This window comes from Staurois parvus, unplaced genomic scaffold (genome assembly GCF_062004578.1).
Source record: "Staurois parvus isolate SC_StPar_1 unplaced genomic scaffold, SC_StPar_1.0 ptg000031l, whole genome shotgun sequence".
NCBI classification, from domain to species: Eukaryota; Metazoa; Chordata; class Amphibia; order Anura; family Ranidae; genus Staurois; species Staurois parvus.
This window is the reverse complement of record NW_028317827.1, coordinates 8833721-8850812: the sequence shown is the minus strand read 5'-3', so window position 1 is coordinate 8850812 and position 17092 is coordinate 8833721. Positions and strand designations below refer to the sequence as shown.

At 39.9% G+C, this 17092-nt stretch overlaps 1 protein-coding gene across 3 annotated transcripts in view; it reads right to left on the bottom strand.

Annotated features, from left to right (window-relative positions):
• Positions 1–17092, bottom strand: part of TANK (TRAF family member associated NFKB activator) — a 124579-nt gene that overhangs the window by 87971 nt on the left and 19516 nt on the right. For 2 of the 3 annotated variants that reach the window (XM_089659967.1, XM_089659980.1), the window contains exon 1: positions 4386–4434. The exons of the other annotated variant lie outside the window; for it this stretch is intronic. The gene's annotated coding sequence lies outside the window, so the exon portion shown is untranslated. Of the gene's footprint in view, positions 1–4385; positions 4435–17092 lie in introns of those variants that run through there. 3 annotated transcript variants of the gene reach the window in all.

Genomic DNA, 17092 nt, shown 5'->3' with positions numbered 1-17092 from the left:
AGGTCCAATGCAGGGCTATGGACCCTGCTTCAGTCTTGATGATGGGAGGACACTAGATCACTGGAGGAAGACTATGGGACCGGTCTAGCTGAGGATCAAGTAAATAAGGCTGCATGCACTCAGTATGTTTTTTTCCTTCCCTGGATGACTAAACTCCAGGAGAGGAAATGCAGTGTTAGAAATGGACCTAAAGCTATGTCTTGCGAATGCATTTAAGTGCGTCAAGCACTTGGGGGTTTATTCATGCCAGTGAGTATTCATTTATTCTGGCCCCTGGAATGAATGGAAACCCAAGCGCTTGACAAGCCTAGCACTAAAGTACAGACAGCTTAGGCATGTCAAGTGTTTTTTGACTCTGGAACGCTTCACTCCCTAACATGCTGATCTTGGGGGGGGTTTTTATTGCCTCTACATACCTAGCGTATGTGTGCATGGACACATAGGATAACATGTATAGGTTTTTGGAGGCAGGGAAAAAAAAAAAAAAAAGAAAAAGTGAAATGCCTTTTAAAAGCGACATATAAAATGTCCTGTGTGCACAAGGTCTTCAGGCTAGTTCACACTGCATGCGTTCCACTGCTCTTTTCTGCATACAAAACACATAGAGAGTAGGTTACATGGTTCTCAATGGCACAGTTCACACCAGTGCTTGCAGTTCCAGTGCATTCCAGTTCCAGAAAAAAAAAAAAAAAAAAATAGAACATGCTGCATTTTTCCTGCACAGAGCTGTACTGGAACATGGTAAATACATCAAAAATGCACCTACACACATTAAAAATGCACTGGACCCCAGTACAGTGAAAAAAAGAACAAAAAAAAAAAAGCATCTGGAATGCATAACAAAACAGGTTAAAAACACACAAGTTGAAACGCATCCGGAACAGATCTGGAGGTGCATTTTTATGGTGTAAACTGGCCCTTCATCTTTTTTCCCTCCACTTAGAACAAAATGAGCAGCTAACCCACGCGGTGCATGCATGGCCTGGCTCCGTGAATTAATTTCTTCGTTGCCCGGAGTTTGACTTTTACCCTTCCCTACTCATTTTTGCTTTAGAAATGTTTTATACTTACCTCCTTCTTGTTATTTATTTCAGGTACTTATACAGCACCATCAGTTTATGCAGCACTTTACATATATATTGAACATTCACATCAGTACCTAACCCTCAAGGGGTGTACAATCTAAGGTCCCTAACTCACATTCATACATACACATACACTAGGGCCAATTTAGACAGGATCCAATTAACCTACCAGCATTTCTTTGGAGTGTGTGAGGAAACCGGAGTACCCGGAGGAAACCCACACAGGCACAGGGAGAACATGCAAACTCCAGGCAGGTAGCGTCGTGGTTGGGATTTGAACCAATGACCCTAGTGCTGCCAGGCAGAAGTGCTAACCATTTAGCCACTGTGCTGTCCCAGTCTTTTTTTTCATCCCTTGTGATGACAGTAAAGTTGAAAATAAAAAATGTTTTCTCATTTTTATTTTTTTTTAATACTGTACCTTTTCATTTCTTTTTCTTTTAACGTGCCCTGTCCCCTCAAGGTATCGCCGCAAATGTCAGAGTGATAGCAATCATTCTAACACCAGACCTCCTGTGTAACTCTAATCCTGCAATCTATAAAGGCTTTGAGAGGGCTGGTTCATACCACATGCATTCCAGTGCGTTTTTTTCTGCATCCAAAACGCACAGAAAGTAGGTTACATGGTTGTCAATGGCATGATTTACACCAGAGCTTGCAGTTCCAGTGCATTCCAATTCCAGGGAAAAAAAAAAAAAAGAAGAACATGCTGCATTTTTCCTGCACAGAATTGTAGGGGAAAATGGTAAAACGCATCAACAATGCACAAAAAAATGCACTGGACCCCAATTGACCTAAAAAAGGAGGAAAAAAGGCAACTGGAATCCATCAAAAACGCACCAGAACGTGTCATACATGCATCAAAAACGCACATGCAGAAATGCATCAAGACTGCATATCTACGGTGTGAACTGGCCCTTAAAGTGCCTGTGGAGATTTGTAGGTGCTCTAGTTGGTTCCACAGACGTATGCAATTTTTAAAGTGTGACATGTTTAGTATCCATTCACTCGGCGTAACATCATCTTTTACTTTTTACCAAAAAAAATGAGGTATTATATTGTGTTTGTGTGCATGAAAACTCATAAAAGTTCATCTTTTTCTGAAAATTTGCACTTAATAAATTGCTCGCAAATATCGTGCGACATAAAAATATTGCAACAACCACCATTTTATTCTCCAGGGTATCCATTAAAAAAATGATATATAATGTTTTGGGGTTCTAAGCAATTTTCTAGCCACAAAATAGTGATTTTTGCATGTATGACAGATTTGGCAGAATTGCCCTGGGAGTTAACCACTCCCCCCTCCCCCCCCGCTACTGCTACAGTGCGGCAGGGATGCGCAAAATCACGTATATACTGTAAACAGGGATGTGCAATTCCCTGTATTTTCTAAAACCTTTGTATTTTCCACCCTTGGACAAGTAGTTTTTTAAAAAATGTCCACACCCCTGATATATGCGATTTGTATTTTCGGGTAGGGAGCATGCACGTGTCGCCGTATCGTGCCGCTATTGGCTGCTGAACATGTCTCGGCCGGGGCTCAGCCATCATCGGCAGAACTGACAGGGGAGAGAACTATATGTAAACAATACAGGTCTCTCTCCTGTCAGCATGGACAGCAAAGAAATACACAGCAGCATGTCTCCATAGTAAAACACAGCACACAGTTAACCCCTTCCTGCCCAGTGACATTAGTACAGTGTCAGTGCTTTTTATTAGCACTGATCACTGTATCGGTGTCACTGGGGATGTCAGGGACACCAAGTCAGTTCCTCCCAGTGTCAGAATGCCTGCCCCAGTCCTGCTATAAAAGTCGCTGATCGCCGCCATTACTAGTATTAAATAAAAATTCCAGCATATATACCGCCATTTGTAAACGCTATAGCTTTCACGTAAACCAATTAATTTACACGTATTGGGTTTTTTTTTTTTACCAAAGACATGGAGCAGAATACATTTTGCCCTAAATTTATGACATTTTATTTTAATTATTTTTTACTGGATATGTTTTATAACAAAAAGTAACAAATATTGTTTTGTTTTTTCCAAAATTGTCAGTCTTTTTGTTTATATCACAAAAAAAAACAAAAACGCAGAGGTGATCAAATACCGAAAGAAATATAAATATCGAAAGAAAGCTCTATTTGTGGGGGGGGGGACATAAATTTAATTTGGGTACAGCATTGCATGACCGCGCAATTGTCAGTTAAAGTAACGCAGTGCCATATTGCAAAAAAATGGCCTGGTCAGGAAGGGGGGGGGGGGGAATCCTCTGGAGAGCAAGTCATTAATACCACTTTAAGCCCGGATTCACACTGATGCGGTACACCTTGTACAATCAGACTGTGCAGTGTATGACCACCTTGTACAATCAGACTGCAGTGTATGACCACCTTGTACAATCAGACTGTGCAGTGTATGACCACCTTGTACAATCAGACTGTGCAGTGTATGACCACCTTGTACAATCAGACTGTGCAGTGTATGACCACCTTGTACAATCAGACTGTGCAGTGTATGACCACCTTGTACAATCAGACTGTGCAGTGTATGACCACCTTGTACAATCAGACTGTGCAGTGTATGACCACCTTGTACAATCAGACTGTGCAGTGTATGACCACCTTGTACAATCAGACTGTGCAGTGTATGACCACCTTGTACAATCAGACTGTGCAGTGTATGACCACCTTGTACAATCAGACTGTGCAGTGTATGACCACCTTGTACAATCAGACTGTACAGTGTATGACCACCTTGTACAATCAGACTGTGCAGTGTATGGCCACTTTGTACAATCAGACTGTGCAGTGTATGACCACCTTGTACAATCAGACTGTGCAGTGTATGACCACCTTGTACAATCAGACTGTGCAGTGTATGGCCACTTTGTACAATCAGACTGTGCAGTGTATGACCACCTTGTACAATCAGACTGTGCAGTGTATGACCACCTTGTACAATCAGACTGTACAGTGTATGGCCACTTTGTACAATCAGACTGTGCAGTGTATGACCACCTTGTACAATCAGACTGTACAGTGTATGGCCACTTTGTACAATCAGATTGTATAGTGTATGGCCACTTTGTACAATCAGACTGTGCAGTGTATGGCCACCTTAACAGACTCAAGCTAGACACAGAGTGAAGGTCATGTTATGTCTGTAGAACACACTCTGCATCTGTGGAGCACACACTGTAGGATCAGAAGGATACAATGACTGGATAAAGTGTCCCCATGCAATCTTCTCCCCATATAAAAGGTCAGACGTCCCCCCTGGACCCCCCACACTCACCGGTCAGCTCCGGGCACCAACACGGAAGCGATGAGCAGGCAGGGAGTCTATAGGAAGAACACACACAGTACGAGGACACGCCCCCTATGCAGATGAGCTGAGGAAACACTACAAACTTCTCCGGAGAAAAGGAAACTGAATGAGGCGAGACACGCCCCCGTGATGTCAGTACACGCCCCCGTGATGTCAGTACACGCCCCCTTTGCACACGTAGAGCACTGAGGAGTCAGTTTAGTCACTTCCATCCCTCATAGCAAGTCAATGTGGAGGCTGAGGGAGAAGAGGGCTGACACTGAGGGAGGAGAGGGCTGACACTGAGGGAGGAGAGGGCTGACACTGAGGGTGGAGAGGACTGACACTGAGGGGGGAGAGGGCTGACACTGAGGGAGTTATTGAATGTGTGTTAGTAACCAATCACCTTCTAGCTGTTAAACTTTGAAAATGAAAGCTAGAAGCTGATTGGTTGCTGAGCACATCTCCAAATTTGATAAATTCCCCCCCACTGTGTGGAAACCTAAGAACACCATTGTGACTGATCATACAGATGGCATTAGTGTTTACAGATCGCCAGCTGAGTACAGCCAATCACTTGTATTGGTGGCTGGTCTTGGTCCAGGAAAACGGCGGACATTTTAGGTTTCATAAGCGTGTAAACGACTGTGCATGAGGTCTAAATCTCACCACACACATTACAATCCGATTGTACAATCAGCTGAGACCAACCCACTAAGCTACATGCCAGAGTACTTCTACGCACCCTGAGCCACAGAAAGGAGAGGCGGTCAGGTGTAGACATATGCAAAATGAAAAAATTCATTTGGTTTCTTTTCGATTTGTTATTTAACCAATTTTGCTTTGTTTAATCAGTTACATTTTTTTAATTCGTTTTTCGGAATTAGTTTAGTTTATTCCATTTCAACCGAATTTGACATTTCGAACGGATTCTAAAGCAATTCTAACGGATTCGATAATAATTCTAACGTTACAATCCATAATCCACAATCCAGATGTGATTTTGATGGTATATGGACTATATGAAGAGTTGTGGGACCAGATTGGAAATTTCTATTTCTACTAAATTTTTGCAGTGCCTTTGTTGGCCTCTACTCACGGCACCATAGTACAGCTTACACATTTTTGTATATTTTAGTCCTTTCTATTCTTTTCTATAAATTTTTATTCTATTCTAATGTACTCCGTTCAAATTCATTCTATTCAAAATTTCGGAAGGCAGTTATATTCTATTCTATTGATTTTATATACTATTTGTTTCTATTTCTACTATTTATTCTATTCTTTGATTCTCTATTCTATTCTTTGATTCTCTATTCTACTCTTTTCTATTCTATTCTAATTGATTTATTCTGTTCCTTTATTTTCTGTTCTGTTTTGCTATGTTTTACTCTATTATTTTCTATTCTAAACTTTTCTATTATATTCTAATTGATTCTATCTTTTCTATTCTAATCTGTTCTATTCTATTGGATTCTATTCTTTTCTATTACTTTATTTTCTGTTCTGTTTTGCTCCATTTTACTCTATTATTTTCTATTGTAATCTTTTCTATTCTATTCTAATTGTTTCTATTCTTCATTTTCTATTCTAATCTGTTCTATTCTTTTCTATTCCTTTATTTTCTGTTTTGCTCCATTTTACTCTGTTATTTTCTATTTTTGATTTTCTATTCTAATTTAATTGATTCTGTTATTTTCGATTCTATTCTCTCTTTTCTATTCTAATCTTTTCTATTGGATTCTATTCTTTTCTATTTGTTTATTTTCTATTCTATTTTGTTCTGTTCTGTTTTAGTCTATTTTTTTCTACTGTATTCTGTTCTATTCTTTTATTTTCTATTCTGTTCTTATTTCCCCTCTATTCTTTTATTTTCTACTCTATTTCTTGTTCTATTTTATTCTATTCTTCTACATCCGAATTTCCGATTAATAGAAAAATTTGTCCAAATTTTGATTCTGAACTAAATGAACTGCATGACTTTTCAGGTGCAGTACCCACCTAGTTCTCATCTGAGGCTACCCTGCTGTAGATCTTGGAAACCCTTGCCCGGAGATACCCTCAGGACAGCTGGGTGGATGAGGAGAGTTTCATCTGGGGTCTGAGAACATTCACCAAAGGGGACTCTGTGCTCCTTGCTAAAGACTGTTGCTGATTTTTGGTCCATGTTTTTTGTACAGTTTGCTAAGAAGTTGTCCTCAAAGTCCTGCAGTTCCTTTGGCATCCCATATACCCCCTAGACCAAGTTGTTAACCCCTTAATAAAAACAACAAAAAACAAAAACTCAAGGACTGTTTTACTGACTCTGAAAGAAAGTGTAGAAAATGTGTGTTGCCTGGCTGTGCAGAGCTTAGTGGGACCCAGAAAAGTCCAGCAGCCCTCAAGGTGGTAGCGCTACAGAAGGATACGCTTTGTTCCTATTTCATGTCTGAGGTTTACAACCACTTTCAACTAATTTCAGACAAATTTTCATTCGACTACCGTGTTAACATCTCATTTTTCACAGAAGGAATGTTCTATATACAGATTAACTTTGTAAAGGCCGTGTGTATTCAGGGATGGATGCACCCCACATGGTAGAAAAATATATTTTAAAAATATTCTTCCAAAATATATTGACATATATTTGAAATACTACAATTTTGGCCATATTCAATATATTTTAAAAAAAAAAGTATATATATATATATACACTCATACATACACACACACACACACACACACTGTATGTTGAAATGCATCTTTTATATATTACAGAATATCTGAAAAATATTTTGAAAAATAAATATTTTTAAATATATTCTTCAGATTTTTTTAACATATAAAACAGTCATTTTAACATATATTTTTACATATATTTGTAAATACATTCCAAAAAAGTAGATTAAATGTATTTTTAAAGACACACAGTATATTTGAAAATGTATTTTTAAAAATATTTTTCATATATTTTGTAATATATAAAAATCGCATTTTAAAACTCTCTCTCTCTCTCTCTCCCAAAATTATAGTATTTCAAATATATGTCATTATATTTGGGGAGAATATTTTTAAAATATATTTAAAATATATTTTTCTTCCATGTGGGACAGAATGCAGGTCTACATATAAAGGACATTTGTACTGAGAATATTATGGACTTTGTCTATTGCTGTCCTCCTCCTGCCTTCTGAAAATGCTAGTTGCCCAGCTGACTTTGCCTTTAATGTGGTAAGTATGGGGGCCTTAGTAAGTCCTGAAGACTTTTGATCAGCATGATAGCCAAGCATTGCTTAGGATAAAAATGACAGGCCACATATTCCTGTTAGTGCCGCTATCAGTTTTTTAGCTGATTATATATTCTGTTGGCAGTGGGAGATTTATTAACATGTTTGGCTAATTTATACTTTATTGTATCATGTATGTTACTGTCCCATAACCCAAAGATTTGCCTTTAAAACATAGACTTCAATTCCTTCTGTATAAAGAGGACTATTGGGCAGATTTCCAGTGTACAGAATTAGTTTTATGCGATACTCTGATGTTTGGAACTCATCCATACCATGACTAGCGATGAGCAAAATTGAGAGTTTTCATTTCCCCAAATTTCAGTAAAACCAGGAGATTTTGGTGAAATGTGTTGTAGTTAATGTGAAAGGCAAAATTAATGTAGAAGGAAAGGCTAAATAACAAACCGATATTTAAAAAGTGTAAGTTCACCTTTTCACAAAAAATGAAAAAAGGTGAACACCCTACAACCTTCCTCCCCCAACACCACCCCTCCCGCCACATACACACTTACATTAGTGATGAGCTATCAGTGCCCACATGTAGGTAGGTGCAGGTAAAGTATTACTAAACCCACAATGGTAAAATCAGCCTGTATCTGCAGTAAAGCATGCTTGTTATACTTATTGAGGAACCTAAGGGGGTTAATCCTCTGCATTGTGTAAAAAGGCCATTTGATCCTTTCTTCACTGTTCCTCCCATTTTTCAAGTGACCACCTCTTATCTCCTGATAAGACTGAACCCATAGGCATTTTTCACATGCTCAGTTTGGCGTGCATTGCTAGAGTTCTGTATCCTCTTAGAGCAGAAAGAAAACTCCTCCTACAAGCTTTAGCTAGTGCTGGGCTGGACACTGATAGAAGCCAGAAGACTGCTCTAACTTCTCATGAGAAAAGGTATTTAGCAGATTATATTTACAAAAATAATTTCATTTCCATGTTCTGTGTACTGTGGGAGACCAGATATAGTGGATGCAGGGTCCTCAGTCCCAATTAGTGCTGAGAAGGCTGTAGGCTGCTAGTTCACCTATTTGTTTTTTGTGAAAAGGTGAGCCTACACTTTAAACTATCCCCCTCCCCTTTTCTCCCCCCTAAGGCTGCTTTCACACTGATTTGTTTCTGGTTAAGCATTAAAAAAGCAGAAGAAATATGCATTGTAAAGCGCTGAGCAAACTGTTGGCGCTATATAAATCCTGTATAATAATAATAATGACCATTAAATGCTATGGAACTCTTCACAATGGTCAGTTGGGGGTCCATTGCATTTTTTCAAAGTCCTGCTTGCTGTATTTTTGATGCACGTTTAGTGTGGTACAAAAAAACGTCTAAAAACACACCTCCCCATTAAATTGAATTGATAAACACACCCACGGTTGCGTTTTTGGTGCATTTTTTGAGTCACATTTTCTTTTCACTGGTGCAAATCGCAGCAGAAATGCAGCACAAACACAGCAAAAAGGTGAAAGAAAAATGCATGACTTTTACATACTATGGAAATCTTCACACTGGTCACTTGCGGGTCCACTGCATTTTTCAAAGTCCTGCTTGCTGCATTTTTGGTGCATGTTTTTTGCAGTAAAAAAAAAAAATGCAGCAAAGAAAAAAAAAGCACCTCCCCATTGAAACTGCATAAAAAGAATGGACCCTCAGTTGTGTTTTTTGAGTCACGTGTTTTTTTTTTGTTTGTTTTTTTTTTAACAGATGTAAAAACACACTGGAAACACAGCAAAAAGTGGTTAAAACGCACCAAAAACTTGAATTTTGACTGCATTTTTTTCAAGGGGAGCAGTATGAAATTAGCCTAACATTGCATGCCTTTTATCACAATTCACAGTTTAAACACCTTTTTATTAGGGTTTTTTCCGTGTAATCAAATGACCACAAAGCGCGAGGGCGGCCATTAGGGATGAATTCAACAGTGCAGCCTTGCTATCCATACGCATCCATTGTACTAGCCCTTGTTATAAGGGGAACAGTCTCCTCCCACCAGCAGCCACGCCAGACAGAAAGAGATGGGGCAGAGTCACAGGGCTGGAAAAAGTATGGAAAAAAATTACTAAAAAAACAAAAAAAAAACCCAAGAAAAAACCAAAAAAAAAAAAAAAGGTATGCAAGACCATGAGAAGAAAATAGTAGAAAAGTATTCTGAACCCCTACTTCTGTCAAAATATTGGCTCCTCATCAGCCTCAATTTTTTGTATTTTGTTTACAGAAAAACAAAAAAAAAACAGAAAATGAAAGCAATAGAACTTAAATAATTAGCACATAATAGGAGAAGAAAAACACAACACAAATACAGTAAGAAAACAAAAAACAAAACACTAAATCAAACCAAACTATTCAATGCCCCAAATCCACACCCCCAAATAAACACTTTTTTTCAAAGAAAATTTCAGCTAAGCAGATCATTGAGTGAAATTAAAGCCTGATCCCCTAGTCAATGGCAGTTATATTTCCCAGCATTGTTGCCAGTGGGTGGAATAGTGTCCCTTCATTGGTATCAGGTACACCTGTACAATTGCTTGGTAACACAAATTGCTAATCAGCCAATCACATGGAAGCAACTCAATGCATTTAGGCATCTAGACTTGGTGAAAACGACTTGCTAAAGTTCAAACCGAACATCAGAATGAGGAAGAAAGGGGATTTAAGTGACTGTGAACGTGGCATGGTTATTGATGCCAGATGGGCTAATCTGAGTATGTCAACTGTGGATCTACTGGGATTTTCTAACACAACCATCTCTAGGGTTTACAGAGAATGGTCTGAAAAAGAGAAAATATCCAGTGAGTGGCAGTTGTGTGAAAGAAAATGCCTTGTTGATGTCAGAGGAAAATGGGCAGACTGGATCAAGATGATAGAAAGGCATGCTATCATGTCAATATGGACCAAAATCTTCGAGGAATGTTTCCAACACCTTGTTGAATCTATGCCATGAAGAATTAGAGCAGTTCTGAAGGCAAAAGGGGTCCAACCCGGTACTAGCATGGTGTAACTCATAAAGTGGCCAGTGAGTGTACATGTGTATAAATGTTGCAGTTAAATATATCTTTTGATTTTCCAATGCACACACCATCATTTCATTTTCACAAAGCACAGCATCATCTGATTGGTTCCAATACACACTTGAAGAGGGAAGATAAGACACAGGAGGAAGATGCTGAGGGCGAGATAAGAGCTAACTGTCAGTTATCCTCTTACCACAGAAAGTACGTAGGCAGATTGCAGTATGGGCGGAGGGCGGCTTTCTGACTTCCAACCCAGCATTCAAATGGCTGCAGACAGCACAAACTGATTGAGATTGCTTTCTCGGTCATACGTATAAGTACAATACCTGGCAGCTTCTAGAAACCACATTTTACCAACATGACCAGACCCTTATTTCACAAAAACACTTCTCATTAAAGCTGAATTCCAGGTATATTTTTTTGCATAGTTATGTTGTTCTATCTTGGACCACAGTAAGTATACAGTGAGGAACAGAAGTATTTGAACACCCTGCAATTTTGCAAGTTCTCCCACTTAGAAATCATGGAGGTGCATTCCCACTCTGAGAGACAGAATTTAACAAAAAAATTCAGGAAATCACATTGTATGATTTTTAAAGAAGGTATTTGTCTTGCACTGCTGAACATAAGTATTTGAACACCTGAGAAAATCAGTGTTAATATTTGGTACAGAAGCCTTTGTTTGCCCCATTCATCCTCTCCAGTGCAGTTGTCCTGTCCCCTTTGCAGAAAAGCACCCCCAAAGCATGATGTTACCACCCCCATGCTTCACAGTAGGGATGGTGTTCTTGGAATGCAACTCATCCTTCTTTTTTCCTCCAAACACAACGAGTGAAGTTTAGACCAAAAGGTTCTACTTTGGTCTCATCTGACCACATGACTTTCTCCCATGCCTCCTCTGGATCATCCAGATGGTCATTGGCAAACTTCAGACGGGCCTGGACATGTGATGACTTGAGCAGGGGAACCTTCCGTGCAATGCATGATTTGAAACCATGACGGCGTAGTGTTCTACCGACAGTGACCTTTGAAACTGTGGTCCCAGCTCTCTTCATGTCATTGACCAGCTCCTCCCTTGTAGTTCTGGGCTGATTCCTCACCTTTCTTATCATCAGTGATACCCCATGAGGTGAGATCTTGCATGGAGCCCCAGTCCGAGGGAAACTGACAGTCGTCTTTAGCCTCTTCCATTTTCTAACAATTGCTCCAACAGTTGATCTATTTTCACCAAGCTGCTTGGCAATTGCACCGTAGCCCTTTCCAGCCTTGTGGAGGTCCACAATTTTGTCCCTGGTGTCTTTTGATAGCTCTTTAGTCTTGCCCATGGTAGTAATTGGCGTCTGACTGACTGTGCGGTGGACAGGTGTCTTTAAAGAGCTCAGATAGGTGCTACTAAGTTAGATTAATGAGTGGAGTAGAGGTGGACTTTTTAAAGGCACAGTAACAGGTCTTTGAGAGCCAGAATTCTTGCTGTTTCTTAGGTGTTCAAATACTTATGTTCAGCAGTGCAAGACAAATAAATTCTTTAAAAATCATACAATGTGATTTCCTGAATTTTTTTTTTAATTCTGTCTCTCAGAGTGGGAATGCACCTACAATGTGAATTTTAGACCCCTCCATGATTTCTAAGTGGGAGAACTTGCAGGGTGTTCAAATACTTCTGTTCCTCACTATACATACTCCATGCTTGTCTGATCCCTGTGGAAGCAGAGAATCACTGTAGTAGTCACCGGTACTACGGTAATCCTTGCAGTCTTCTGGATTCTGTGCTGAGCAGCTGCCCCACTGCATAACCACCCCAGAGGGTCACCCGCATAGCAAAACCACTATTCTGAGAATTGTATTGAATTTTGTATTTTTCTCAATTTATGCAAAAGCATTCTCAGATTGGACAAGGTGGAGATCACAATATCATCACCCTGCCTCCTCACCCAGTCCAATCAGAGAATGCTCTGCATTTAATGAAAAAAATGCAAGGTGTTCTGTGAATGGAGCCCATGCTGAGCAAGTGACCCCTTGTATTCACTATGCAGCAGGCCAGGCACTTGGCACAGGACTCCAAAGGCAGTGAGGATCATAGTAGTAGTGCAGGCTACTAGAGCACGTCTTTGCTTCCACAGGGATCCCACAGGTGCGGAATATGTATACTTACATTGGTCCAAGCTGGACCAATGTAACTATGCAATGTAACTATGCAAAAAAACATACCTGGAATTCATCTTTAAAACTGTATTAAACCCAAAAACAAAAATGTAATACATTGCAGCTTACCAATCATTAGATGAAGTCGCTGCATTCATTTATTTTAGGCTTTTTCCCCTCTCTTTTTTCACCTGGTGATCTGGCCAGTAACAAACCTCCTGTACTAGGAGCTCAGTTTTGGAGAGGTTCAGCTTAAGGAAGTGGAGCGACATCCAATCTGATATGGGCTGAGAGTGCACACTCTCAGGTTTAAATTGAGGGTATGTACATCTAAATTGGAGGACGGGTGTAGGAATTGTGCCTGTGTCCAAATGTATATGGACCTAACTGTACATGCATGCACACACACATACACACACTATATTGCCAAAAGTATTGGGACACCCCTCCAAATCATTGGATTCAGGTGTTCCAATCACCTCCATGGCCACAGGTGTATAAAATCAAGCACCTAGGCATGCAGACTGCTTCTACAACATTTGTGAAAGAATGGGTCGCTCTCAGGAGCTCAGTGAATTCAAGCGTTGTACCGTGATAGGTTGCCACCTGTGCAATAAGTCCATCCATAAAATTTCCTAGTCCATGGTCAACTGTTAGTGGTATTATAACAAAGTAGAAGCAACTGAGAACTCAGCCACGAAGTGGTAGGCCACGTAAAATGACAGAGTGGGGTCAGCACATGCTGAAGCGCACAGTGTGCATAAATTGCCAACTGTCTGCAGAGTCAATAGCTAAAGACCTCCAAACTTTGTGTGGCCGCGTAAGCATGGCATTCTACAGCGTCATGGAGTAGGAGCTTCCATGCCCGCTGAGTGAACGACACACACCCGACCCCCCCCCCCCCACCTACCTGAGCAGCAGCCGTGGAGCCTGGTGTGGATGAGCAGCAGATGAAAGTCCAGAGCGGAGGCCGCCTGTCACCAGGGGAAGGGGGAACTGGCGGAGAGCGGAGGAAACAGAAGGGATCATGTGATTGGTCAGGTGATCAAACCCCCAAACGGGGCACTGGCTTGGCCCGTGAGTAGCAGATCTCCTACCAAGAAAGCAGACCACTGAGTGGTGAAGGCGGCAATAAGTGGCATGGGGGAGTGCGCTATAGATCGTGCGGACAAAAATTTGGCCGATAAACGACCCGTCTATGGCCTGCGTAACAGCTTTGGATAACCCAATATCAATAGAAGAAGTCAACTTACCATTAAAAAGAACAGCTGTGGGACGAAGTCCCGGACCAAATTGGTTTACTGTAAGATATTATAAGAAATTTAAAGAAAATCTAGTCCCTAAACTGTGTTCATATTTAAACACATTAGGAGAGAAGACAAAGATGAGGGAGGAATCGTTACAGGCATATACCACAGTAATAACCAAGGTGGAGAAATATTGGTCTCAGTGCCCCAGTTATAGACCCATATCTTTGCTGAATACTAATACAAAATTATATAAGAAGGTACTAGGTACCAGGATGAAAGAGTTGATGTCTGACTGGATACACTTAGACCAAGTGGTATTTATTCCAGGCAGGGAAGGTTTAAGAACATTCCTTATCCTACAAAAGAGGAAAGGAACCGGGAATTATTCTGGCAGTAGATGCTGAAAAAGCTTTTGACAGAGTAGATTGGGGATTTATGCTTGATATGCTGAGAATATTAGGAATTGGACCTATAATGATACAGTGGATTAAAGAGTTATATAGAAACCCCACAGCTGCAGTGAAGGTAAACGGTTCATTATCAAAATTTTTTCAGATGTACAATGGCACAAGACAGGGATGTCCCCTGTCCCCGTTGCTGTTTGTTATCTCCTTGGAACCGCTATTAGCAGCTATTAGAAAAAGTGTAGATGTTAGGGAGATGTGGATAGGAAATGTTGACCATAAAGTGGCAGTAGATGCTGATGATATGCTGTTTTATGTTGGAAATCCCAGATTAACATTACTAAACCTAATGAAAAGATTGAAAGAATATGGGGAGTTATCCAATTTGAAAATTAATCCCCTGAAAAGTGAGATCTTAAATATAAACATTCCAAAGGCTGATAAACAAATTTTACAAAAAGAGTTCCCCTTGAAATGGAGAGAAAAAGAATTCAAGTATTTGGGAATAAAATTAACACCGTATATAAAAAATTTGTAACAGGCAAAATTATATCCCACTAGTAAATGAGATTAAAGATGAACTGAGGAAAATATCTTTGGGAAAGCTGTCTTGGTTAGGTCGGATAAATATAGTCAAGATGATTATACTGTAGTACCAAAAGTTTTATATAAATAATGTGATTCCAATATACCTTCCTGGGTCTTTCTTCAGGGTTGTCAAAAAAAATGATACTTACCGTATTTTTCACCGTATAAGATGCACTTTTTCTTCCCCAAAACTGGGGGGGAAAAGTTGGTGCGTCTTATACGACGAATAGAGAGAGAATCCGTGAGGAGCGGCCACGGCCGTAGGAAAGGCCGCGGCTTTGGCCTATCTCTGGAGCGGTCGGCCATCTTAGTACACCCGGCGGTGCGCGCTGACGTCATCACCCCCTCTGCTCGTGGATCAGCCCTGAAGACCGGAACGGCGCGGGAACACGGTGAGAGGAAGGCGCGGAGCAAAGGTAAGTGAATTGACACAATATGGGGAATGAATTACTATAGGGGGGATGAATTACTATAGGGGGGATGAATTACTATAGGGGGGATTAATTACTATATGGGGGATTAATTACTATAGGGGGGATGAATTACTATATGGGGGATGAATTACTATATGGGGGATGAATTACTATATGTATTGGGTTCAGAATCTTTTTTTTCTAGATTTTCCTCCTTTAAAATTGGGTGCGTCTTATATTCCGGAGCGTCTTATATGGCGAAAAATACGGTAGATATGTGTGGGCTAATAAAAAACCAAGAGCAAAGTATGACGTTTTGTGCTGCAATAAAAAAAAAATTGGGGATTAAATATGCCAGATTTTAGGAGGTATTATAATTCAGTGTTACTATCATGAATTGTGGAATGGATACACAATATAAAGGGAAGAAATTGGGCAAGAATGGAAAGCGCACTTAGTAAGGCACCATAAGAATACTTACTGATATAGAGGGATTAACATCCCAAACATTTAAGAAGTGGCAAGAAGAACTTAAAACCAAATTGAATGAACAACAAAAAAAAATGTTTAGTTTAACACATGGGGCGGTGAATATGAATATAGTTGAAATTAATTATAAGTGCCTTGTGAGATGGTATATTACACCTAATGTGATGCATAGAATAAGGCCAGAAGTTTCATCTCAGTGCTGGAGAGGATGTGGGAGCAGAGGCACAATGGCACATATCTGGTGGGACTGTCCCAAAGTACAAGAGTTTTGGAGGGAGATAATGCAATATATACAAGAGATCCAGAAGATTAGTATATTGATGGACCCATAGGCTTGCCTATTTTATAAATCAGAGCTTTCGGTGAAGCAATATAAAAATTCTATTTTTTTACATCTTTTAAATACAGCCAAAGGCCTGATTCCTAAATATTGGCAAACATCAGAATCCCCAAAAATAAAAGATTGGATGGACAGGTGGAATATATATACAGAATGGAATATTTGTACCATATAGAGGATGATAAAATGGAAACATTTAAGAAGATATGGAAGGAATGGTATAATTAAAAAAAAAAACAAGAAGATTTGTAGAAGCGGTAGGAGTATAAGGGAAAAAAGAAAACAAACAAAGATCTGAAAATGAAAGGAAGGATGGGGGATAAAGAAAGAGGGAAATAGTGAGAGAGATTAACAAATGAAGAACAAGAAGTAAAGGGTCGGACCAAGATGATATGGGTAGGGGAGTGGGTTGAGAAGAAGGGGTGGGGGGGGGGTGTAAACATGGGGGATGGAATTATATATGGATTTTTATACTGTATGTAACTGGTTTAAGATGGATTTGTATAATAAATTTTTTTTCATAAAGATAGAATTAAAAAAAAACAAAAAAAAAAAACTTTTGTGCGGCCTTCAGATTAGAACAGCAGTGTGTAGCAAGCTTCATGGAATGGGTTTCCATGGCTGAACAGCTGCATCCAAGCCTTACAACACCACGTGCAAAGCGTCGGATGCAGTGGTGTAAAGCACACCGCCACTGGACTCTAGAGCAGTGGAGACATGTTCTCTGGAGTGACGAATCAAGCTTCTCTGTCTGGCAATATGATGGACATGTCTGGGTTTGGTGGTTGCCAGCAG